This window comes from Canis lupus, chromosome 8 (assembly GCF_048164855.1).
Source record: "Canis lupus baileyi chromosome 8, mCanLup2.hap1, whole genome shotgun sequence".
NCBI classification, from domain to species: domain Eukaryota; kingdom Metazoa; phylum Chordata; class Mammalia; order Carnivora; family Canidae; genus Canis; species Canis lupus.
Window position 1 is genome coordinate 35,481,773 of NC_132845.1, and position 24,690 is coordinate 35,506,462.

Here is a 24,690-nt window from a genome sequence, read left to right on the forward strand (position 1 = left end):
ATATACTAAAAACCAATGAGTTGTGCACTTCAAAACCTGGATTGTACGGTGTGTGAATGACCTCTCAGTAGAGCTACTCAAGAGTAAGCGTTTTTGTTTGTCTGTTTGTGTTTTAACATTTTATTTATTGTTCATGAGAGACACAGAGAGAGGGGCAGAGACACAGGCAGAGGGAGAAGCAGGCTCCCCGCGGGTGGCCAGATGTGGGACTTGATCCCGGGACCCCGGAATCACTCCCTGAGCCAAAGGCAGACGCTCAGGCACTGAGCCACCCAAGTGTCCCAAGAGTAAGCATTTTTTTGTTTGTTTGTTTGTTTTTTAACTTTTATAGCAATTTGACATTGCTGTGACATCCAAGAGCATGATCCCTTTTCTACTAATTCATTTTTATTGCTTTATTACAGTTTACAAAAGTATCAGTCCATGACAGATTGGAATTTAAAAAAAAAGTCAGCTTGTGAATGACAGATCATTGGAAAAGCCCTGTTCTGATCTATTTCATTATTATTTTTTTAAGAATATAGTTTGAAAAAGTTAAGCTGATTTCATCATTTGCTGATGGCTTGTGACCTTGTCGTTTGAAAAAAATAGTGAAAAGTCCTGCTCCAGGGACCAGTGGCATGCAGGCAGGCAAAGTCCATCCCCTTCAAAGTTCTCACAAACCATCATAGGAGGTGGCACCTTCAAGGTAAACTAAAGGCCATATCCGTGACCTGACTTCTGCCCACCCTGCCCACCCCATCTATCAGACCCTCTGCTCCAGGCAACAACATGATTCCCAGAGCGGGCCAAACTCATTCAGACCCCAGCGCCTTTGCTGATACCGTGTCTCTGCTAGAATGATGACCCTCCAGTGCCACCCACCTGGAAATCACCACATTGTGCTCCAAGCTACAGCCCAGACATCATCTTGGGCCTGGCTTTCTCTCTTTGCTCCTCTTTCCCCAGGTCCACAAAAGCAATCGTTACACAGCATGGGCATCATATGCCTGCCGGTCCATCTGTCCCAGTAGACAGTCAACTTCCTGAGGAGTGATCTTTGGTTCACCTTTTTTTCTTTTTTTAGATTTTATTTATTTATTTATTTGAGAGCGAGAGAAAGCATGAACAGGGGGAGGAGCAGAGGGGAGGGAGAAGCTCTCCGATGACCAGGGAGTCTGAAAACAATGACAAGGGGCTCCTTGGTTCATCTTTGCATCCTGATACTCACCAAGGGGCATGATCACTGCCCGAAGCATAAGTGTGGGCTAGCTCACCTCAGTTTATATGAAAGCCAGGATACCCCTGTCTCTGACACCAAGGCGAAGAGCCCAGCAGAGTCCCTTTAAGTAAATGCCGCCCACTGCCCCCCATCCTTGGCCTGGGCACTCCCTTCCCTCGTGCCTCTGGGCACATCTCCTGGCACCATGGATTTCCAGTGACGCTTATACGTCTTGTCTTCCTTGCATCCTCTACCTTGGCACCAACTACGCCGGACCTCTCTGTTTCACACTGATCATCATATCTGGAGCTGCAGTCTGTACCATTCCCAGGCTTCTTTGACATGGGAAATTCTTACTTTGCACTGTGCCTTTTGAGGGCAAAATGTTAGTTTCTAAACATGTTACTCAAAAGAGGATCCTCCTCCCTGACCCTGCCCTGCCTCAATTTGGCCTGAGTTTTTATGTCCAGCTGGACCCAGGCTACTATTTACGATACATGGTATTATGTTAATCTTGTTTCTCTCTCTCTCTCCTTCCCTCTCTCTCTCTCATAAGCATGTGACCATTTAGTACTGTTAAAGTGTAAAACGTCAAATTACTCCCGAGGAGGTGAGCAGCATAAACAAATCAAGAGAGACAAGCTGATTAAAACATCACTGAGATGATTTAGAAAGGCAGAGAAAAGCAGGTGGAACTAAGCACCATTCGGCCAAGGTTTGGTACAGATTAGAAGTAACCTTCATTTCCAAGTGTCTGGGTAGCTCAGTCGGTTAAGCATTTGACTCTTGATTTCGGCTCAGGGTATGATCTCAGGGTCATGAGATTGAGCTCTGTGTCAGACCCCACTCTCAGTGTGGAGTTGGCTTGAGATTCCCCTCTCCCTTTCCCCCTCCTGCTCACTCTCTTTCTCCTTCTCTCTCTCTCTCTCTCTCTCTCTCAAAAAAAAAAAAAGAAGTAACCTTCATTTCATGAGTCTGTGTCTCTACCACACACACTACAAGGCATCATCATACATTATTCGAGAGCAGGGGCTCTGGGAATGGAACATGTGGATGCGTATACCAGCTCTACTGTTTCCCAGCTGTATGATGCTGGCCAGGTTACTGAACTTCTCTGTGCTCCTCTTTCCTTCCTGTGAAACGGGGGTAGCAACTCTGTGTATCCCATAGGGCTGATGTGAGAATGAAATGAGTTAACACAAAAGGGCACATAGCAACAGTGCCTGGCTTATTATGACAAGTGTTCAATAACTTTAGAGCTGGTCTTCTTTTTTCCCTTCTTTAAAAAGATTTTATTTGAGAGAGAGAGAGAGAGAGAGAGAGAGAGCACAGAGGGAGAGGGAGCAGACTCTCCGCTGAGCAGGGAGTCCCACGCGGGGCTCGATCCCAGGACCCTGAGATCATGAGATCATGACCTGAGCCAAAGGCAAATGTTTAACCACCTGAGCCACCTAAGGGCCCCTGCTGGTGAGCTGGTCTTGAGTACTTTGACCGCATCAGAGCTAAGGATGGGAGCAAGACAGGACCGGGGTGGAAATTGACTTCTGGCGCATGCTGCACCTTTGCCAGCCCTGCCTTAGTAGTAGACACTTGATACCTTGTTTAATTCTTACAGTCACTCTATGAGGTACATTGTGTTACCCTAGTTTACAGCACAGTTAGGCTTAGAAATGTTAGAACAGGAAGGGAAAAAAAAAGCAAAGAAATTACTGTGTGAAGTAGGGCAAAACAACAAACGATTTCGGGTTCTGTCAACAACTTTTCTCACCCAAGATCAAAGTGGAAATTAGTAGGAGGTGATGCTTGCTTACCCATCTAAGGTTGTGAAAATGCTGGCAGAGCTGGTTTCCAAAACACATCCCTGTTCTAGTTGTATATCTGGCCCACATAGCTTCTCCATGTAGCTGTTAAGCGTCTGAAGAACTCTGTTGAGAAGGGAATTGCAATGTTCCCAGTTTATGGCTGGGAAAGTGAGCCATCTCTGGGGGCCCGTGAGCAAAAGAGAAGTGCCTGCAGCTGAGGCATGAGCACTGACCATGGACCACAGACAGTCCTCCCTGCTCCCCACCCTCACAGATGTAATGCTATCATCAGTTCGGATCTCTGCACAGACCCTGGTGGTTCTTCAAGGGAGAACACTCCCATGCTCTCCATGTCACAATCCAGAAAACTCCACAGATGGGCCTCTACACACAGGTCATCCTGCTAGCACATCTGGGTTGGAAGGTGACGATCAAGTCACCTTTTCACAGTTGTCTCCCCTCCTGGTGGCAGCTCTGGGGGGCCTTTCCCACCAGTGGTCCTCAGGTCAGCTTGTCAGAGAGGCTCTCATAATCTTGGGTCTGAGAAAGTAGTATTGAAGTATTGGGTATTGATCCCTTTCCTCTCAGTGCACATTCATTAAATTGAATTCCGTTGACTCTGATTCCAATCCCACGAATTTCTCATGAGTCACATAAAATCTGAACCTGCCTATGGCAATTCGAATAACTTTTCCTCCCTCCTTACAGATGACTTTGAATCATCTGTAGAAATTGCTCAACTGGGGAGTTATAAATGGAAATCCAAACTTTCTTAGTTAAGTCTATGTTTCATCCAGAGATGGTTTCATTGTTTTGTTACCTCCATCCCCCTCTAGGTCCCACTCAACGTCTAGCACTTTGAGACTGGGAAAGATTTTTCTTTTCATTGTTATACCTCCATTGTCCCACATAGGACTGGCACATAGTAGAAGTTAAACAAATATTGGCTTGATGGATGGAGGTGTAGATGGATGGCTGGAAGGACAGATGATGGATGGATGAATGGCAAGATAGGCCTACCATCGATCTGCGGCCAGGTAGATGGACAAGAACACAGGATTGACAGTGCTGCATTGTGATGCAGTCATTAGCTACTTTCTCATGAGCTACTTTCTCACGAGGATGTTGGTGGACTAAATGTTTGCTTAGCTAACCTGGCAGAAAAATCTTGGCTATTGATTGGTTTTGAAAAACAGACATGTGAGATCTTAACTTACACATTAACTAATTGCTTTTCCTTGTTACCACTTGGTTGGCTTTGTTTTTCAGTAATGATATGCATTTCAAATACATATGATTAACATCCTTTGAAGGACCTCAGGCCAGGAAGCCATAGGAACTGTCCAGACTAGAGTCTATGCCACAGATCTGGTACCTTTCTGGCCCCAGCATGCCCCAATACCCCCTAGGAGGGGCCCCTGTGTTTCTGCACCGACTCCAAATTCCCAGACCTAAGAATATAATTTCTGCCCCTCTGGGGACACCCTCCTCCTCATGAGAGTTAGAGAGCTTGCAAGAGTGAGCAGGCTGGACAGACAGTCTACTGGGAGGGCTATGGGCAAATCCTCCTACTGCCTGTTAATAGTGGACTTGGGCAGCAAACCTGTTAGAGGAAGTGCGCTCTGTTCCTGCTGTTGTCTTGCTAACCTACTCAACTAGACCTGGCAATCAAACCTTTGTGTGCTCTCCTCTCCCCGCTGAGTCGGATGTCCTTAAAGCAGGAGGACCCTGCCAGCGGCCCCATGGCTGTTCCTGCTCTAACCCCCTTCCCTTTCTCTGGCTTCTCATCACCCAGGCTTATCTTCTGCCTGGATCCTGCCTAGTTCTGCCAAGGCCCCATGTATGATTAGTTAGTTCTAACTGACAGAATATTCTGGCTAGTAGCAAGCTAAAATCTTCCTAATAGGAATTCCACCTCTTGGTCCTATTTCCACCCCCTGGGGCAATATTGAATACTCCATCTTCTGCGTGAGGGTCCTTCAGGCTTTTGAAGACAAGTAATGTGCCCCCTTAACACTTCTCCACTCGAGGCTGACAGCTCCAGTTTTGGCAACAGTTGCTTGGGGTTCTTGCTTTTCCAGACCCTCACCATTCTAGACATTTTCTAGTTTGTTAACTTTACTCTGGAAAAATCTTTCAGAAGACTGACAAACTATCCCAGATTGAAGGAGACTAAGAAGACATGACAAGTAACTGCCATGTGAGAGCCTGGACTGGGTTCTGGACCAGAAAAGGGAGAAGAGTGAGCCAATTGACTCAATTTGAATAGCATCTGTAAATTAGCTAAGGATATCAATGTTAACATCCTGGTTTTGATCATTGTACTATGGTTGTGTACGATGTTAACATTTGGGGAAGCTGGGTGGAGGGTGTATAGGAATGCTTTTGCAACTTTTTTGAAAGTCTAATATTCTTTCTAAATAAAAGTTAGAAAGTAGTCTTTCAGATGTTGTGTTGGATTTGCAAAGTATCAGTTGATCTAGTTGACTGGAGAGTGCTGGTGAGGTCTGGGCTGGTCAGACAGTGCCTCTGCTCGTGTCTTGTTGCTCATCTGCTAGTCTACCCTGTGGTCAGCACAGTGCCATGCCTGCAGCTCCTGCCTGGTCGGCTCCAGGGTCTCTGACTGCTCAGTCTAGAAGGGCTTCATTGGGAAGGAACAGTTGGGAATCTCAAGGCTGCTCATTTTGTATTTCCTGTATTCTGGGCATTTTCCTTGGGAACCCTTCCCTCACCAGTACATGTACCTCGTCATTCTTATGTCTCAAAGTTAACCATGAATTGTCTGGTTTCCCCAGTAAACACTTTGATAACTTATATGAAAATTATTTTAACCATTGGTAAGGAACTTGATTACAGAGTTAATTGTTATTAGTGAATCTGTATCAATGTGGTCTAAAATTGTATTGCCTTTTTGAGTAACCAAGGCATATCGCTGTCTCCTTTTAAGCTGGGATCAACTGTAAATGTCTAGAAATTTTCCCATATGAGTTGTTCTCAATACAGATCTCCTGCAGTTCACTTTTGCACGATAACTTTTTGAACCCTAACTTTACATCTTTTCCCCATAAAATTTCATTCTAGATATCTTGACTGATTTGGATGTGGGATCTGCCATCTCTCATCTTATCCCTACCAACTCTATATTACTTATATATTTAATAAGAACACATTCCAAGTCTTATCCAAGTCACTATAAAGGACCGAGAGGCGTGCCATCTTCAGTGGGTCGACATCAATCGGTCCAAAAGAGTGCTCAGCTAGCTAATAAACTCTCATACTTGTGGCTATCATCTAACCCACATTTCTCTGGTTTATCCACAAAAATATTCTAAGACGTTGTCATTTTAGCATTTTCTTGATTTATCAGAACAGATAAGACAACAGCTTAATAATCTGGAACTGGCATAACTTGTTTTACCAGACTGGAATTCAAATAAGATTCAAATCATTTCTTACTTTCCAGATTCATATCTCGAATCCCTACATGCCCAAATCAATTTGTTTCTAGGACAGCCACAATAATGTACCACAAGCTTGATGGCTTAAAGCAATAAAAGTGGATTCTCTCACAGCTGAAAGACGAGAAGAAAAAAAAAAAGAAAAAAAAAAAAGGCCAGAAGCCTGAAATCAAGGTGTTGGCAGGGTTGGTTCCTCCTGGGGGCTCTGAGGGAAGATCTGTTCCATGCTTCTCTTCCAGTCTCTGGTGTTTCTTAGCAATCCTTGGTGTTCCCTGGCTTGTCGTGTTTCACTATGATTTCTGCCTCCATGGTCACGTGGCCTTCTTCCCTGGGTGTCTCTGTGGGTCCTTCTCTCATCTTATAAGAATACCAGTTGTATTAGATTTAGGGCCTACCCTAATCCAGAATGATCTCATCTTCATTATATCTACCCTGACCTTGTTTCCAAATAAGTTCATGTTATGAGGTTTCAGATAAACCTGAATTTGGGGGGCAGGGGGTGGGGGGGAGAAATACTGTTCAGCCCAGGACACCAACTCAATGAAAACCGCTATCCCCTGCTGCCCGTGTGCGCTGTGCAGCGAGCGCAGAGCTGGGGGACCAGGCTCCCCGCCGCCCCCGGAGCTGCGAACCGCAGGCCGCACCTGCCGCACCCCACCCAGGCCGCGCTCCAGCCCTGCTCTCTGGCGCCCCGAGCTTCCTCGCATCGTGCTCACACAGGACCGAGCCACGCGGGGCTCTTCCTCCGGGTCCTCGGCTGCGGAGGGTGCATCAGCCTCAGCCACACACTATGCTGGCAAATAATCAAGGGACATTTGACATCTCCCCTTGGGCGCCGTTAGGTGCCCTCTGGGAGGTGGGGGGCTCTTGGCTGGTTCAGCCCGAGAACATCCAACAGTATTTAGCCTCAAGGCCGAGAGGTGGGTCCTGACCCTTCTCGGCCCGGGCTCCTTGTATCTGTGCAAATCTGTCCAGTTGCTTCCAGCAACCAGCGAGGCAGGCCAAAACTACGGAGAACGGCGTTTGTCAAGCTGTAGGCCAGCGGGAACGTTCAGTTACATCGTGTTGTCGGGGTGACGGCACCCCGCTGCCTACAGCTGTATGACTGAAGGAACCATTCACTCGTGACATCGTTGTAGGAACAAGGGCGTCCTCCGAGGTGATCTGCTGCCTCCGCCTTGCTGGCTGCTGTCCTTGAAACGGTAGCTTATCAAGGTAGGAAGATGGGAAATTCCGCTCTCTACTATCCCATCACACTTGTGGTTCACGTTTGTGCCATGAATCAATGTCACGTCTGGAAGTCAGAGGTACTTAAACTTAACCCAAATGCACATTCTTTCCCTTTTTGAAAACTAAGAAACATCTTGTGTTTCCCTGGCTATTGGCTTCTTTCCCAAATTTCTCAGAATTCATGGACAGTGGCTCTGTAATCTTATCTCCAAGTTCTGATGAGATTCCTCTGAAGCTGAAGCTTGTGTAATTTCGCCAGATGCTCCCACACCTCTTCTCTTTTTTTTTTTTTTTTTTTTTTTTCCACACCTCTTCTCTGATCTTAGGCTTGATATTCTTCTTCTGGAATCTGCCTTTACACTTCTAGTTTGAGAATTACTACTCTTTTTATTTTTTTTTAAGATTTTATTTATTTATTCATGAGAGACACACAGGCAGAGGGAGAAGCAGGCTCCTCGCAGGGGAGCCCGATGTGGGACTCGATCCCAGGACCCCGGGATCACAACCTGAGCCAAAGGCAGACGCTCAACCACTGAGCCACCCAGATGCCCCAAGAATTACTATTCTTGAGAAAAACATTATGTGTTAAAAAAATTATGCCCCTTCCACTAAGTGTGGGGCCTGGTTCTTCCTTGTTATTTTTCTTGCTCCAAATCATTTTCTAAATCAGGCTTTCTGTGGTCTTAGGCATTTGTTGAAGGCTCAGCTCATTTTACACATTAGTATTCTTGACACCAGCCTCACAGGTTTGTGCTTTTTGGCATTTGTTTTTGGCCGTCTGCCTCCTCCCACTGTTAGACATGCTCTTTGAAATTCTGGACTCACCCTGTATTAGCAGTGGTTTCTTTAAATGACCCCTCGTCCTCCACTCTACTTTCTTTCTCAGCGAGGTTATTAGTTTACTCCTCACTCCGCAAATGCTCCTGTCACCCCCTCACATGTCAGGCAGGGTACTAGGCACTACTGATTTACCAGAGAACAGCCAGATGTGGTCCCTGCTCTTACAGATTCAGGGAAACAGACGGTATTCAAATATTCAAGCAAATAGTGTAAAATTGCAACTCTGATAACTGTGAAGAAGAGGTACAAAGCACTCTAAGAATTTATGAGTTTTGTTTTTTTTTAAATCTAGTCTAAGATGCAAAAAGGGATCACTGAATTAGTATCTAAAAGATGAAGAGGAAATGTTTACTGAGGTCAAAAAGAAAGAAGAAAACAATTCAATTAAAAAATGAGCAAAAGAGGAATGCCTTGTTGGTTCAGTTGGTTGAGCAACCGACTCTTGATTTCAGCTCAGGTCCTGGTCTCAGGGTTGTTAAGATTGAGCCCCACATTGGGCTCCATGCTCAGCACAGAGTCTGTCCCTCTCCTTCTGCTCCTCCCCATGCTCTCTCTCTCATAAATAAACAAACAAACAAACAAACAAGCAAACAAATAAATAAAACCTCTTTAAAAAATGAGCAAAAGGCATCTGGGTGGCTCAGCAGTTTGGCATCTGGGTGGCTCAGCAGTTTGACACCTGCCTTTGGCCCAGGGTGCGATCCTGGAGTCCCAGGATCCAGTCCTGCGTCGGGCTCCCTGCGTGGAGCCTGTTTCTTCCTCTGCTTGTGTCTCTGCCTCTCTCTCTCTCTCTATGTCTATCATGAATAAATAAATAATTTTTTTAAAAAATGAGCAAAAGATCTGAATAGATACCTCATCAAAGAAAATATACAGATGGTGAATGGCATATAAAAAGATGCTCAACATCACAGTCATTAGGAAATCGCAAATGAAAACAATTTGATACCACTATACACCCATTAGAATGGCCAAAATCCAAAGCACTGACAATGTCAAATGCTGACGAGGGTACAGAACAGCAGGAGCTCCCCTTGCTAGTTGGAACGCAAATGGCACCACTATTTGAGAAGATAATTTGGCAGTTTCTTATAAAACTAAACATACTCTTACCATAGGATCCAACAGTTACACTCCTTATAATTTGCCCAAATGAGTTGGAGACTTTGTCCACACACACACACACACACACACACACACACACAAATGTTTATAGCAGCTTTATTCATAATTGCTAAAACTTGGAAGCGACCAAGATGTCCTGCAGTAGGTGAGTAGATACATAAACTGTGATATGTCCAGACAATGGAATACTATTCAGCACAAAAACTATGGAAGAAGAAGAAAAAAATCAGTGGTTGCTAAGGGTCTGGCAGAAGGAGAGTTGAATAGGTAGGACACAGAGAATTTTTAAGGCAGTTAAACTATTCTGTATGATACCATAAGGGTGGATATTTATAATTATACATTTATGCAAATCCGTAGAATGTACAACACCAAGACTGAGCCTTAATGTAAGCAATAGACTTTGGTTGATGGTAATGTGTCAATATTGATTCATGAAGTGTAGTGTAAAAAGTGTACAATCCATTGTACATTTGGTGTGGAATTTTGGTGTAGGAATTTGGTGTGGGATTTTGATGGTAGAGGAGGCTGCTTGTGTGTGTGTGTATGTGTGTGTGTGTGGTAGGGAAAGACAGGATATATGATAAATCTCTGTACTCTCAATTTTACTGTAAACCTAAAACTGCTCTGAAAAATAAAGTTTATTATTTTTTTAAAGGCAAGAGGAGGAGTGTTCCAGGAAGAAACTAGCACATTCAAAGGTCCTGTGGCACAGGGAGACTTGAGGATCACGTGGGCCCAAAGAAAGGCCCACAACAGTGAATGGAAAAAATGAGACAGGGCAGGTGGACCTGGTAGAGCTGGAAAGACAGGTGATGGCCCAACTCTGCAGAGCCCAGTAGGCTGTTAAAGCTGTTTTTCTTTATCCTGAAAGCTCCAGGAAGCCATTGAGTGGTTTTAGGGTGTGGAAGTGGGATAGGGATGGCAAGAATACGATCAGATTTGTATTTCAAAACAATCACTCTGGCTGCAGTGTAGAGGGTAAAGAACACGTTGAAACTGTGGAAGGTGCAGAGCTGGCAGGAAGAGGCCAGTTGGGGAGCTGAAGCTACAGCTCCACTGCAAAATAAAGGTAGCCTGAGCAAGAGCGGGTGGGTGATGTGGGGATGAGAAGAAAGGCCAAGGCAAATTTGGGATGTCATATGGAAAGTACTTGGAAGGGGATGAAACATACGAAGGAGGGGGAGGAGAGACTGGCCAAGCATGCTTCCTTGATTAATCTGTGATAGTATAATGAGAATTTTATTTCTGGAGATTTACGTCCTTGTTTAACCACATTCTCCTTTGAACTTTCTGACTCATGCAAATTTCCCAACTGGCCAAAATCTGCTTTCCTTAAGTGAAGTGAACATGGCGAAATATGTCCTACTGGCCCAAGTCCCTTTTGTACCATAAAGGGCTCCCTGATATCACTTCTACATTGTAAACCAATATTGATACATGTAGAATTAGGTCCAGCAACAGAGCTCATCATGTCTCTTCTACTTTCAGAGAGTTGAGTTCATAAAGCAAATTAAATATTCTTGAGGGGACCCCTGGGTGGCTCAGTGGTTGAGTGTCTGCTGTCAGCTCAGGTCGTGATCCCAGGGTCCCAGGATTGAGTCCCCCCATTGTACTCCCTGTATGGAGCCTGCTTCTCCCTCTGCCTGTGTCTCTGCCTCTCTCTCTCAGTCTATGTCTCTCATGAATAAATAAATAAATCTTTAAAAAACAATAACAACAACATTCTTGGGCCGTCCACGGAGGGAGGGCATGGTCACCTACCTATACAATAGTTACCACGTACTAGGAGTTGTTCTGAGTGTGTCATTAGCTCACTGAGTTTCCCCAAAGCTCAGTGGAGTAGATATAATTATCATCATTTTACAGTTGGGGAAACAGAGACACAAAGAGTTTAAATAATTTGCTTGTCTACACACAGCCAGGATTGGAACTCTGGCTCTGGAGCCCTTGCTCTAAGCCATTACTTGAATTGCCTCTCAAATAAAGTCTTTCTGCAGCATCTTTCAAACTAATCCTAGAGAGAGAAATTCTTTTGCCTCTTAGGTCTCAGAAGTGGAGGATGGAAGTCTGCAGGTGCCTGTTCTATGGGGAAAAGAACAAAGCTGACCTGCAGGGTAATCTGAAATGCGAGATGGGAAGGGATAGAGAGATAAAAAGAGACAGAGCAATAGGCAGAGATTGGCCAGAAGAAAGAAAGAGATCTAAAATGTCTGCAGGAAACTACTGTGGCCAAAGTATGCAAAACAGCCAACACCAGCATCTCTCAAGGACGGTTGGCTCTTTTCCTGATAGTCAGAAGGTGAATGTCAATTTTCAGGGAGGCATGAGGAAAACAAAAGATGGACATCTGTTTCCTGAGACACAGGGCTAAAAGCCAGGTAGCTGGGGAGCTGGACTTGCCTTGAAGAGTTTGGCAAAGACAAAGACAGGCATGAGCCTTGTTTGACACTATGGTTCTTAACCAAGAGTACGTAGCTGGCCTTTGGGGAAGTACTTTAAAATTCTTGCATCAAGGGCACCTGGGTGGCTCAGTGGTTGAGTATCTGCCTTTGGCTCAGGGGCGTGATCCCAGGGTCCTGGGATCGAGTTCCGCATCGGGCTTCCCGCAGGGAGCCTGCTTCTCCCTCTGCCTGTGTCTCTGCCTCTCTGTGTGTGTCTCTCATGAATGAATAAATAAATAAAATCTTAAAAAAAAACAAAAACAAATTCTTGTATCATCCCTACAGAAACTCTTAGAATGGGGTTGGTTCCAGGCATTTGTATTTTTTAAAAGCTTCCCAAGTGATTCCCATCTTTTGTTTTCTTCATGCCTAGGTTAAGACCTATTGGTCTAAAGACATATAGCTGATGCTCATGAGAAGTCTCCAGGTGAAATTTTTACTAAGTGTTTAAGAGATAAAAGGGAAATTCTTTTTTTTTTAATTTTTATTTATTTATGATAGTCACAGAGAGAGAGAGAGAGGCAGAGACATAGGCAGAGGGAGAAGCAGGCTCCATGCACCAGGAGCCCGATGTGGGATTCGTTCCCGGGTCTCCAGGATCGCGCCCTGGGCCAAAGGCACGCGCCAAACTGCTGCGCCACCCAGGGATCTAAAAGGGAAATTCTTTTTTTTTTTTTAAGGGAAATTCTTGAGCATGGATGTCAAGCAGGGCGACGAGGTGGGGTGGGGCGGGGGTTATAATTAATTTGACCTGAAGAAGTTTGGGCTATTGTCCTTGAATTTATCCATCTGGATTCCAGGTGGGTCACCTGTGTTTCATGAGGCAGAAATGGCCTGACACCATCTTAACACAGTCTAGAGAATGAGACCAGCAAAAGTGGGTGTCCCCATAAGAAAGGCTCAGGTCCCACATTCCTCAAACACTTGCCTTCACCATGAGTGGGATTTGATCACCACAAACCCAGGCGTTGAACTACCACTCCTGAACTAAGGGTAAAACTGGAATGATTATGGATGCTTTGAAGAATAAATAGTTAAAAGGGCATTTTGTCAGTTACTATTCTATCCACCTTTCCTGTTCGAATGTACAATTCTTTTTAAGAATAAACATGCTTCCCTCCTCTTAAGACTCTTAGGAAGAAAATGAAAGAAAAGGGCTTTGGAAGGGTATTGGCAATCACACAATAGATACAATAAAACTATATAAAAAGGAGAGCAAAAAAAAAAAAGAAAGAAATATGGGATTCAGGTTCTGGGTATGCTTTGGGGTGCTTTCATTTTGAATGCTAGGTGTGGGGGTACTTTTTCCATTATCAAAATAACCAGCAAACAGACCAAATAAATAAATAGAAGTGGCCATGCATGAAGGATGATGATCAACTTGATTCTCTGCATGTAAGGAGCAATTTAGAAAGAAATCAAAGCTAGATACATAGGGAAAATTCACCTGCACGTAATCCCACCACCCACAGGGTAACGATTATCATTAACTTTCTCTTTTCTAGGTTTTTAAAATACATACATATATATATATATCTTAAATCATATTATATCTATGATCTTCTCTTTTTTATTCTCATTTTAATGTGTATACTAGAAGGCAAAACAAAGTTCCAAACACTGAAAGCAAAAAATGCACAAAAAGGCTCTGACAGGCATTACACAATGATCCAGATTTTGTAAAACTTGGTGTTGAACATGGGGATTGCATGATCATTTTTCTAGAAATTGAGTCTCCTGGTTTTTGTTTTTAAGTAATAGACTTTGTTTTTTTTAAGGAGCCTATTTTATTTGTTTATTTTTAAAGATTTTATTTTTAAGTAATCTCTACACCCAACATGGGGCTCAAATTCACAACTGCAAGATCAAGAGTCGCATACTCCACCAAGTGAGCCAGCCAGGCGCCCCACTTTATTTATTTATTTATTTATTTATTTTTGAGCAGATTTAGGTTCACAGCAAAATTGAGCAGAAAGTACAAACGTCCTCCTCTTTTTACTTAACATCAGGGCACACAAATATTTTCATTTCATTAAAAGCTTCTCAGAAACAAACTTTTTACTGTCAACAAAATGTTTCCTTATATGGATGTCATATGGTTTACTTAGCCTTACCGCCACTGGACATTAGGGTTGTTTCCAGTTTTTTGGTGGTATAAGTAGAGTGGTAATGAACATTTTTGTGTATAAATTCCACCCACACACATATTTAGCATTATTTCTTTGGGACAGATTATTAGAATCATTGAAAGAACCAATATGAACGTTTTAAGGCATATTTTATCAAACTACCAACTTTCTTTTCAGAAATTTTGTGCAAATGTACACCTTTACCAGAAGAATTTGAGAGGATCTACTCACTACACTCTTAGCAGCTGTGGTACGTAGAAAAATACACTGTCCCACCCCTCGTGCCAAGATGTCCCCTTTAATCTCTGGAACCTGAGTAGGTCACCTTATATAACAAAGGAGCATTGTTGCTTCCCAGATGATCTTGAGATGGGGCGATTACCCTGGATTACCCAGATGGGTCCAATATAATCACAAGTATCCTTAGAAGTGAAAGAAGGAGGCAGAAGAGAACCAGAAAGACAGCTGAGTGAGAATGACTCAGCCCTAGGTTGCTGATTTTGAAGAAGGAAGAGGCCATGAGCCAAGGAATGTGGGAGAGGTCTGGAAGCTGGAAGAGGCAAGGAAAGTATTCTCCCCTAGACCCTCCAGAAGGAACACGACCCTGGTGACACCATGATCTTAGCCAAGAAGATATGTTGGACTTCTGACTATAGAAATATAAGTGAATACATTGGGTTATTCTAAGTCACTAAGTTTTTTAGTGATTTGTTAGCCCAGCAATAAAACTGTATTGGGTATCTTCATTTCATTTCATTCCGGTGGGATTTTTTTTTTATTTTTTATTTTTTATTAATGATAGTCACAGAGAGAGAGAGAGAGAGGCAGAGACACAGGCAGAGGGAGAAGCAGGCTCCATGCACCGGGAGCCCGACGTGGGATTCGATCCCGGGTCTCCAGGATCGCGCCCTGGGCCAAAGGCAGGCGCCAAACCGCTGCGCCACCCAGGGATCCCATTCCGGTGGGATTTAATGCCATTTTAATTTGCATTTGTTTGATTTTCTGGGCAGAGCACATCTATTGTTCTGTATACCCAGAAAAGACTCTTCTGGGAAATGCATCTTCTCCTCCCTTATAAACAGGTAGTCCAAAATCAAGTCGGATCCCCAACCAGTTTAAGCCATTCAGAGCCTTTCTTTGTAATTAAAAATTTTAGGATTAGAGAATACAAACCCTATCCTTCGGTATTGGTGCGGAAAGAGGTGAGTCACAGCAGCTGCCAGGGGCATGTTTCTGCCATCAGCACAAAGCCTGTCGGAGAGAATGACACTGACACACAGAGAAAAGCAAGGCAGAGGGGCAGGGAGAAGTCTCTGCAGGATTGGTAGGCTGCATGCCTGATCTTCTGGCTGGGTGACGCTTCCAATAAATGTCTCTTTTGCAGAAATTAGCTTGAGTTGTGTTCCTGTCACTTACCACTACAAGAAATACAGAAACTGGAACCTGAACTGGGGTGTGGAATTTTCTTTTTAAGATTTTATTTATTTATTCATGAGAGACACACAGAGAGAGGCAGAGACACAGGCGGAGGGAGAAGCAGGCTCCATGCAGGGAGCCCGACGTGGGACTCGATCCCAGGACCATCACGCCCTGAGCCAGAGGCAGAAGCTTAACCACTGAGCCACCCAGATGCCCCACATTCCTGTTTTTATGTTATCAAGCCAGTCAGTTAGATTATTTTCCAGTGGCTCGTAGGACTCAGATCATGTGTCATTCAGACTTACACTTTGGGAGACTCAGTACTAGAATACGAGGATGAGGGATCCCTGGGTGGCTCGGCAGTTTGGCACCTGCCTTTGGCCTGGGGCGTGGTCCTGGGGTCCTGGGATCGAGTCCCATATCAGGCTCCCGGCATGGAGCCTGCTTCTCCCTCTGCCTGTGTCCCTGCCTCTCTCTCCCTCTCTCTGTGTCTATCATAAATAAATAAATAAAACTTAAAAAAAAAAAAAAAGAATACGAGGATGAGAGAATACGTCGATGATTTCTCATAGCCGTTGGGAGGGTGCTGTGAGAGACATGTAGTGTAGGCCCAGAAGAAGCAAGTGTTTCAGGGTTGCAGTGCTATAAAGCCCAAGTCTGCCAAACTCAGGTGTGTGATTGTTCAACCACTAAGGTAATTATTTTTCAAATCTTCTTTCTTTTTTTTTCAAATTTTCATGATGATAAGAACCACCTGGGATGATTGTTAAAAATACAGATTCCCAAGCACTTCCCAGACACAGAAAAGACACAGAAAGACAGTAGATGTGGGATGTGATTTAGAATCAGTTTTTTTCCACCAAATTCCCCAGAAATTTCTATCATTTCACAACTCCATGATGAGGTATTTCTCAGGTAACTGGACAGCAGGAAGTGATTTGTGAGGCAGGATAGCTATGAGGCGGAGAATCCTCTCCACTGCTCTGCTTATGAAGGGTCTTGCAGATGTGGGCAAGGGAGATACTATCAATAGGCAAAACATGAAGAGTCAGCCTGGTGACCAAGGAACTCACTCTTTGCCAACACACAGTGATATTCACCAACCACAACTCTGACCTCACCATCCCTGTCCAGCTGGTTGTGGTTTAAATGCTGGACCAGTGACCACTGTGTGTCACCTCCTTTTCACCCATCTAAATGGTAGCATTTATAACAGTAACCCTACTTCCCACCAGCATTGTACATGACATGTGTTGGAAGTGGTTGGTGACTACAGGAATCACATACCCAAAGAGGACAGGAGCATGAGGAGCCATGAGAAGACTTGAGCAAGAGGAACAAACACACTCAGGAACCCTGGACTTGTACTTGCTACCAAACGGTCCTCAGAGTTAATGCTTTGAGCACTGCTTCTATCCACACCCAAACTCACTTATTTTCTCCAAACATGTGGAAACAACATCTCACATGTATTAAGCACTCACTATGTTCTAGGCATCGTTTAAGAGCTTTATGTGCACCGGCTCACTCAATCCTCTCAACTGGGGAAATGAGGGCTCAGAGAGGTGAAGAAACCCTTGCGTGAGGTCACACAGCCCCTGAATCACAGAGCCAAGACAGGCATGCAGGCCACCTCCAGAACCTGAGCTCTTACCCAGGACTCCACACTGCCTCTCCAGGGAAAGAGAGACATACAAAACAGGAAAATAGAAAGATTCAGACACATTTCAAAAGAAGATAAACATCTCCATGGATAGCACAAAAGAAACAGGGAAAACTAAAGTGAAGAAAGATTGCCAACAAAAGCATTTGACAGGAGATGAACTCCCTCTGGATGAAAACAGTAGAGCAAGGTGGAAATGATTATAAAGTGGGCGTGTTTAGAATCCTCAAAAGATGAAGGAAGAAGCAAAAGAGAGTTAGCGGATATAGAAGAGGAACTATTAGAAACAACGGACATGAAAAAAAAATCCCATACTTGAAATAAAAATAACAGATGGGGGAAGCTCTAGACCAAGCGGAGTTGAACAAACAATTAGTGCTTTGGAAGATGGAGCTGAGGAATTCACCCAGAACTCAGCACGAGAGAGAGGGAAAAAAAAAGAAAAATGGAAAATATGAAAAGGCAATTACTAGACATGGAAGAGTTTGAGAAGCTCAAACCAAGAAAAGGTTCCAAAAAAGGAGTAAATGGTGGAAAAGACTGAAGAGATAATAGGGAGGAATTCACCAGAATCCTCAGACAGAAAGTGCCCTCTGAACACTGAGTAGAATAAATAACAAATCCTCATCTATCCATGTTTAGATCTGCAGAACATCGAGAATACACAAGAAAAACTAAAAAACTATCAGAGGAAAAAAAGATTTTCCATCCCATAGGTTCTGGACGTGGAGTGGGACGAGGAAGTCGGATGACTTTGAGTAATATCCCATTGGGGAAGGTTGCCCACGGTAAGAGAGGACAATTTGTGGGCATAGCTTGTATGGAAAGAAACACAAGAATCTGGTGACTATACATCATTTTGCATCCCCCTTCTTCTGAGGAGAGTTCTTTTCCCCCCACTAAACATGTGGTTCATATACATGCTTCATTCTCCTCCAAATCCTGATCCCAGTTTATTAGCCCAAGAAGGATACCCGACCTAAGGTGCCCAGTCACAATAGCTCACTCTAGGCCTTGGTTATTGGACCATGTTGGGTGAATAAGAGCCCTTCCTTAGGGTCTTTGACTTTGGGACAAGTGAGAGCAAGTCCCAGTAGTTCTCTGGAGGCAAAGCTGTGAGAGATGACCTTTGGGGCTCTTGGAAGCCATGCTTCCTGCCACGTAGAATGAGGCCAGTCCAAGAGGGAATAAGGTTAACTTGTAGAGAAAAGCAGAGAGTGACTCCTGTCAATGTGTGAGGATCTGGTGATAGCTCTCTCTCTCTGCTCTTCCAGTCTTTTGTGAATCTTCCCTTAATTCTCCCTCTTTAATCGAACTTGTAAAACTTAACATTTCTATTATTTTCAACCAAATGAATCTTAGTTCATGAAATGATGAGGTTGATACTTTGTTATTCTTTAACTATTTGCATGTTTTCTTTGGGGGAAATGTTTTTGCTTGTTTATCCTCTGGGTCTTGCACATAGTTTTTTGTTTGTTTGTGTGTTTGTTTAACTATGCAGTATTCCCAAACTGAATGTCTATTCTCTGGTTTCCAATTCCCCTCCTTCTTTCCCTGTCTCTGCTAAAGGCTTTCCCATCTTTACACACACCTGAGACAAGAACCTCAATGCCATCCACTCTTCATGATTTACACTCCCACACTCCAGCAATCATGGATCCCCATCAATTCTACCTTTGGATACAGTTCTCAGAGCTGTCCACTCATTCAAACAGCAGCTAAGCCACCTGTGGACAGGGCCGCAAGCAACACTCATTGGCTACTGAGTGTAATTTGGAACAACTTTTCTGGAGATACATTTGGAAATATATTTCAATAATCTTTAAAATATTTATACCCTTTTTAAAAAAAGTATTTATTTATTTGAGAGAGAGAGCGAGCAGCAGAGGGAGAGGGAAAGAGAGAATCTCAAGCAAACTCTGTACAGAGCTCAGAGCTCAACTCGGGGCTCGATCTCATGACTCCGAGATCATGACCTGAGCCTAAATCAAGTCAGATGCTTAACTGACGGAGCCACCCTGGCACCCCAATGTGTATACCTTTTGACCTAGCAATTGCACCCCATGGATAAGGGGGAAGTTAAAGATAAGACTTTAAAAAAAAAACAGGGACATTTACAATAATGACCAGTTTGAAAATAAGCAGATGGATTGTTGCTTAAGATATAATGCTAAATAAGAAAGGATATGAAACACACATTCATATAAAGTATTTCATTAAAAATACATGTCAAATTCAGTGAGTATGCAAAATTGGATGTAATCAGTAGGCTTCCTTTCTCCCAGGCCTCATTCTCAAACTGGCCACCCGCTGCCCTTCCCTTCTGAGGATGAGGTGGGTGAGGTTAGGAAGTGATAGCCTCAGGGTCCTTTGGGGCTTTTCTCACTTCAGTGGACAGAGTGCTGAGTGTAGTATAATTTTCAACATCTTCATATTGTGTCTTTTGTGATAATATAGACTCCTCCCCCCATTATTGTTTTCCAAAATGCAACTCCACACTTAATACAATTTAATTTCCATCCCCACACGTATCACATTTGGGTAGGATTTTACTGCATTTGTATAGGTACGCTCTAAAGTATTAAATCAAACCCCTAAGTCTTAAACGTTTAGATAACTCTCCATTTTCTGCTATTGTAAGTGAAGCTGCAGGGAACATCTTGGCATCCACAGCTTTGTGCCAGCTGAGTCCTGCAGAATTATATCGACATGGACCCAGAAGGCTCCTGCCTTCTAGAACCTTTCGTCCTTAGTAAAGAAGAGCAGACAGAGAGACAACTCTAATGTGAGCCACAAGGTGATAAGTGCTCCCAATCCAGGCAGGGAACAGGCTGCCCGGAAGAGGGGACATTTGGACCAAGGTTCTCAGAGAGCTGGAGAGAGGGAGCTCATCTTCCTAGTGGGCATAGAAAGTTGACCCTAGTGGGTTAGCCCCGTGGCACCTGAGAGCTGAAAAAACAGGTCTTTGCACCAGAGCGGGAGAACCTGGGCCCAGTGCGCAGGTTTCCCGTTCCTCCTTCTAGCCCCACCAGAGCTCACTCTTCTCTCAGCCCGAGGGCGGGAGCGCAGGGGTCTCTCTAGCAACCCCCCTCCCCCGCCCCCCAGTCCCCCCCCTGCAGGCGGGAGGGGCTCTTCCCTGGCAGTCCTGAGCCATATGGCAGGCTCACAGGCGCTGAGTCCCCAGCTTCCAGCACCTCCTGCCAAACCCCAACTCCTGGGGTCAAAGGAATGTTGAGCAATCTTTGGAATTTTGAATTCTGTTCAGGCCTCCTGAGCCGGGCAGGCTGCCCGTGGCCTGGAGCCCTGCGTCTTCCTGAGCAGACATCTGGGAGCGCTGGGGGACTTTTCGGTGTTTGTTTTCTCCTCCTGCTGGCGGGGCTGTAGGACACCATTGCGGTGAGGTCATGGGCCCTGCCCCGCTGTCCCGGCCCCCACCCCCCGTTCGCGTGCGCGGGGCGCGGGGCGCGGGGCGCGCAGGAGGGCTGTGGCCGCAGCGCCGCCAGGTCTCAGCCGCTGCCCGGGCCCTGCCGACGGCGTCGGGCCGCGCTGCCCGGCTTCCCGCGGCCGCAGGAACACGCGCGCCGCCCGGCTCCGGGGGCTGCAGGCCGCTGAGCAGCGTCTCGCAGATGACGGACGAAGGAGCGGAAGGCGGGCGGGGGTGCAGCGCTGCCTCCCAGCCCGGGGGTCGTGGGCCCCCCCCCCCCCCGGGCCCCCGCGGCCGCCTCCGCCAAGGGGAAGGAGGAGCGGATGGCTGCCCCCGGCGGTTACAGACGCCGCTCGGAGCGCCGGGGCCCGGTGACCTCACGAAGGGCGGGCGCTGCGGGGGGCGCCTACCGAGCGAGGGCCCCACCGCGGCCCCGACCCAGCGCCACCCGCCCGCCACCAGTGACCCGGGAAACAGGCACTAGCGAGAGGCAACAAAGGGGAGCTTCTCTGGGACCCGCAACCCGGGACGAGGACTGCACAGGAGCGCGCCCCCTTCCCGGAAGCTCCCGACGGGCCCCTGACGCCTTCCTAGAAGGAAAAGCAACCCCAGCTCGCCCCGCACAGCCCGGCCTGGCTCCGCAGCCCCCAGCCCCGGTCTCAGCGCATCCCAGTCGCTCCAGCCCCGCGCGTCCTCCTCACCTCCTCCAACTCGCCGGCCGTTCCTCCTCGCAAGCCCAGGGCAGCAGCTTTTTCTGCCTACGGTCCTGACCCCCGACCTTTAATAAAATCACCTTTTTTTTTTTTCACCAAAGGCGTCTCAAGACTCTTTCTCGGCCGTGGGCTCCGGACCTCACCAACATTCCAAAACAGCATCACAACTGGTTCTCAGATCAAACAGCCCTTCAGGGAAGCCTTCCTGACACCCCCACCCGATCGTCCCGGAATCTATTACGCACTTTTGTGGTACCCTGTGCCTCCCCTCCAGGCTCTTGCCTCGGTGGTTAATAAGTACTCGTGTACTCACTTAATGGGTGTCTGTGACTCCCCCAGACAGCGTCCCCCAATGGGGGCCAGGGTCCCGCCGCCGATGGCTGCTGTAGCCCAACGCTGAGCAGCCGCTCCACTACACCAAGCAGGACAAGACGCTCCCAGAGCCCTGTCCGCTGGTGGCCCAGCTCCTCACTCTCAGCCTCATCTACAACCCGTTAGTCAGGAGACCAAACGGTCTTTGTTTAGTTGAACATATACTGTACGTTAACTAACTGGAAATTGAATAAAAACATTAAAACCCTCTTTGTCTGTAATCAGATCACAACTTCCCCCCTCCCCAAGGGTGACCTGATGTGGCAAGGGTGACCTTTGCAGATCCCAGCTGTGTCAACAGCCCCTGCTGCCCCCTACTTCAGGTTCTTTGTCATTCTGGCTCTGGGGCAGGACCTGACTCTGCACACCGTCCCAATTCTTTTAGGTTGGCGTAAAGTTTGAAAGTTCCCGATGCCCATCACACCGATATTTTAACAGGATTCAGAGGCCACAGCATTACTCTTCCCATTCTACAGAAGAAACCATCCCCGAAAAGTGGCCTTCTCTAGGTCATGGCTGGGAGGTCTTGGGGTTCAGTTTCTAGCTCCAGGGGCGGGCGGGAGGAGGAGGAAAGCAGGTAAAGTGAGGGAAGCTTGGCACCCAGGAAGCAGGGGATCCAGGCCAGGCACCGGGAGCAAAACTGCAGACGTCTCAGAAGGTACTGGAAACCAGATAGAACCTACAGGCTCTGAAGACTGAACCAGAATCCTGCACTTTGTCAACCAGGACGTTTTTATATTTCTAGTGTTTTCTGTGTTTATTTCCCTAATTTTCTCCCATAGCAGGAAGTAGGAAAAACTCAGGAAAGTTCCATTTGGCTCTAGCTGTGCAGAGGGGAGCCAAAGGAATGGCTTCGCATCTGTGCGTGTGCCAGAAGGGTGAAAGGGGCAGCATCCCAGGGCGAGAGAATCAAAGAGGGGAGGGGGCTGGGGAGACAGGGCAGCGACCCCCACCCTGACCCCAGGCACCTGGGAAAGATCAGAAGTTCACTATATATTAAAAAAAACAAACAAACAAACAAACAAAAAAAACAACCCAGGGCTTTCTGTCATTAAAAGAAATTGGTTGCCTTTACCACCTCCCAGGGTTGCTTTGGGATCCCATCACTCACATGACACGTATTTATTGAGTTCTAGGTGCCTGGGACGCCAAAACGAAGATCTCTGCCCTCGTGTGCCTGTGGGTCATGTCATGGGGTGTGCTAGAAGGCGTGAGGTGCCCGGGGGGTTTCCGGGGGCTCAGTGCTCCAGGGGGGCCTCAGAGGGCGGGGGACCCAGCTGCCTGCCTGCGCACCCTGCGGTGCCCGGCTCGGTGGTGCAGCTCAGCAGGGGGGCGGCGAGGGTGAGCCGGTCAGCAGCGGCCTCGGCCGTGGAGGGCTCGGTCCCTCTGGCTACTGTGCTGAGGCAGGACTGCCGAGGTGGTAAGGAGAGGCGGGATGTTGGCTGCAGGGAGAGACCAAAGAACTTGCTGGTAGTTTTCATGGGGGATGTGCAAGATAAAGGAGTGAGGGCTGACTCCACAGTTTGTGTGTGTTTATCTTTTTTTTTATTGTTTAAAATTTAGATAGTTAATAGGTAGTGCATTACTCATTTCAGGAATAGAGTTCAGTGATTCATCACTTACATACAGCACTCAGTGCTCATCACAAGTGCCCTCCTTAATGCCTGTCACCCGGCTACCCCATCCCCCCACCCTCCCTCCAGCAACCCTCACTTTGTTCTACGTCATTAGGAGTCTCTTATGGCTTGTTTCCCCCTCTTCTTTTTTCTTTTTTCCTCTTTCCCATATGTTCATCTCTTTTCTTTCTTAAATTCCACATATCAGTGAGGTCATATGGTATTTGCCTTTCTCTGACTGAGTTCTTTCACTTAGCGTAATACCCTCTAGCTCCATCCATGTTATTGTAAATGGCAAGATTTCATTCTTTTTGATGGCTAAGTAATATTCCACTCCCCTCATCTTCTTTATATTCATCAGCTGACAGACACTTGGGCTCTCTCCATAGTTTGGCTATTGTTGATAATGCTGCTATAAACATCGGGGTGCATTGCACGTACCCCTTTAAATCTGTATTTTTGTATCCTTTAGGTAAATATTCAGTAGTACAATTGCTGGGTCATAGGTTAGCTCTATTTTTAACTTTTTGAGGAAACTCCATACTATTTTCCAGAGTGACTGCACCTGTTTGCACCCCCATCCACAGTGCAAGAGGGTTCCCCTTTCTTGAATCCTTGCCAGCACCTGTTGTTTCTTGTGTTGTTCATTGAAGCCATCCCGACAGGTGTGAGATGGCATTTCATTGTGGTTTTGAGTTGTATTTCCCTGATGCTGAGGATGTTGAGCATCTTTTCATGTGTCTGTTGGCCATCTATCTGGGTGTCTTCTTTGGAAGATGTCTCTTCATGTCTTCATGCCTTCATGCCCTTCTTAACTGGGTTTGCTTTTTGGGGGTTGAGTTTGATAAGTTCTTCATAGATTTTGGATACCAACCCTTTATCCAATGTGTCATTTGCAAATATCTTCTCCCATTCTGTAGGCTGCCATTTAGTTTTGTTGATTATTTCCTTTGCACCATTTTTGGACTGAGATCCTGGAAGAATGGAGTTGCCATTTACTGAGATCATGTGTGTTGTCATAGCTACTGACCACATACACTGGGCCGGGACCTGTGTCACCCACTTTGCACCCTGATCCCATTCCATCCTTACAACCCCAGGAGGTAGAAACTAGTCGCCTCATGCCAGAGGGAGCAACAAACTGATCATGGTTACTCAGCATGCAAGTGCCAAAGCCTGGATGCCTTGGGTGGTCAGATCCAGGAGGCAGATATGCAAATGTTGTCACCAGGACTCAGGACAATAGCTCCCTCA

At 46.0% G+C, this 24,690-nt stretch overlaps 1 long non-coding RNA gene across 2 annotated transcripts in view; it reads left to right on the top strand.

The window, feature by feature from the left end:
• Positions 1 to 22,029, top strand: part of LOC140638131 (uncharacterized) — a 39,020-nt gene extending 16,991 nt beyond the window's left edge. The window contains exons 3-4 of one of the 2 annotated variants that reach the window (XR_012035315.1): positions 14,407 to 14,479; positions 21,550 to 22,029. This is a non-coding gene — a long non-coding RNA (uncharacterized lncRNA). Of the gene's footprint in view, positions 1 to 14,406; positions 14,480 to 14,587; positions 15,017 to 21,549 lie in introns of those variants that run through there. The other variant, XR_012035314.1, reaches the window with a different exon arrangement.
• Positions 22,030 to 24,690: the final 2,661 nt, after the last annotated feature.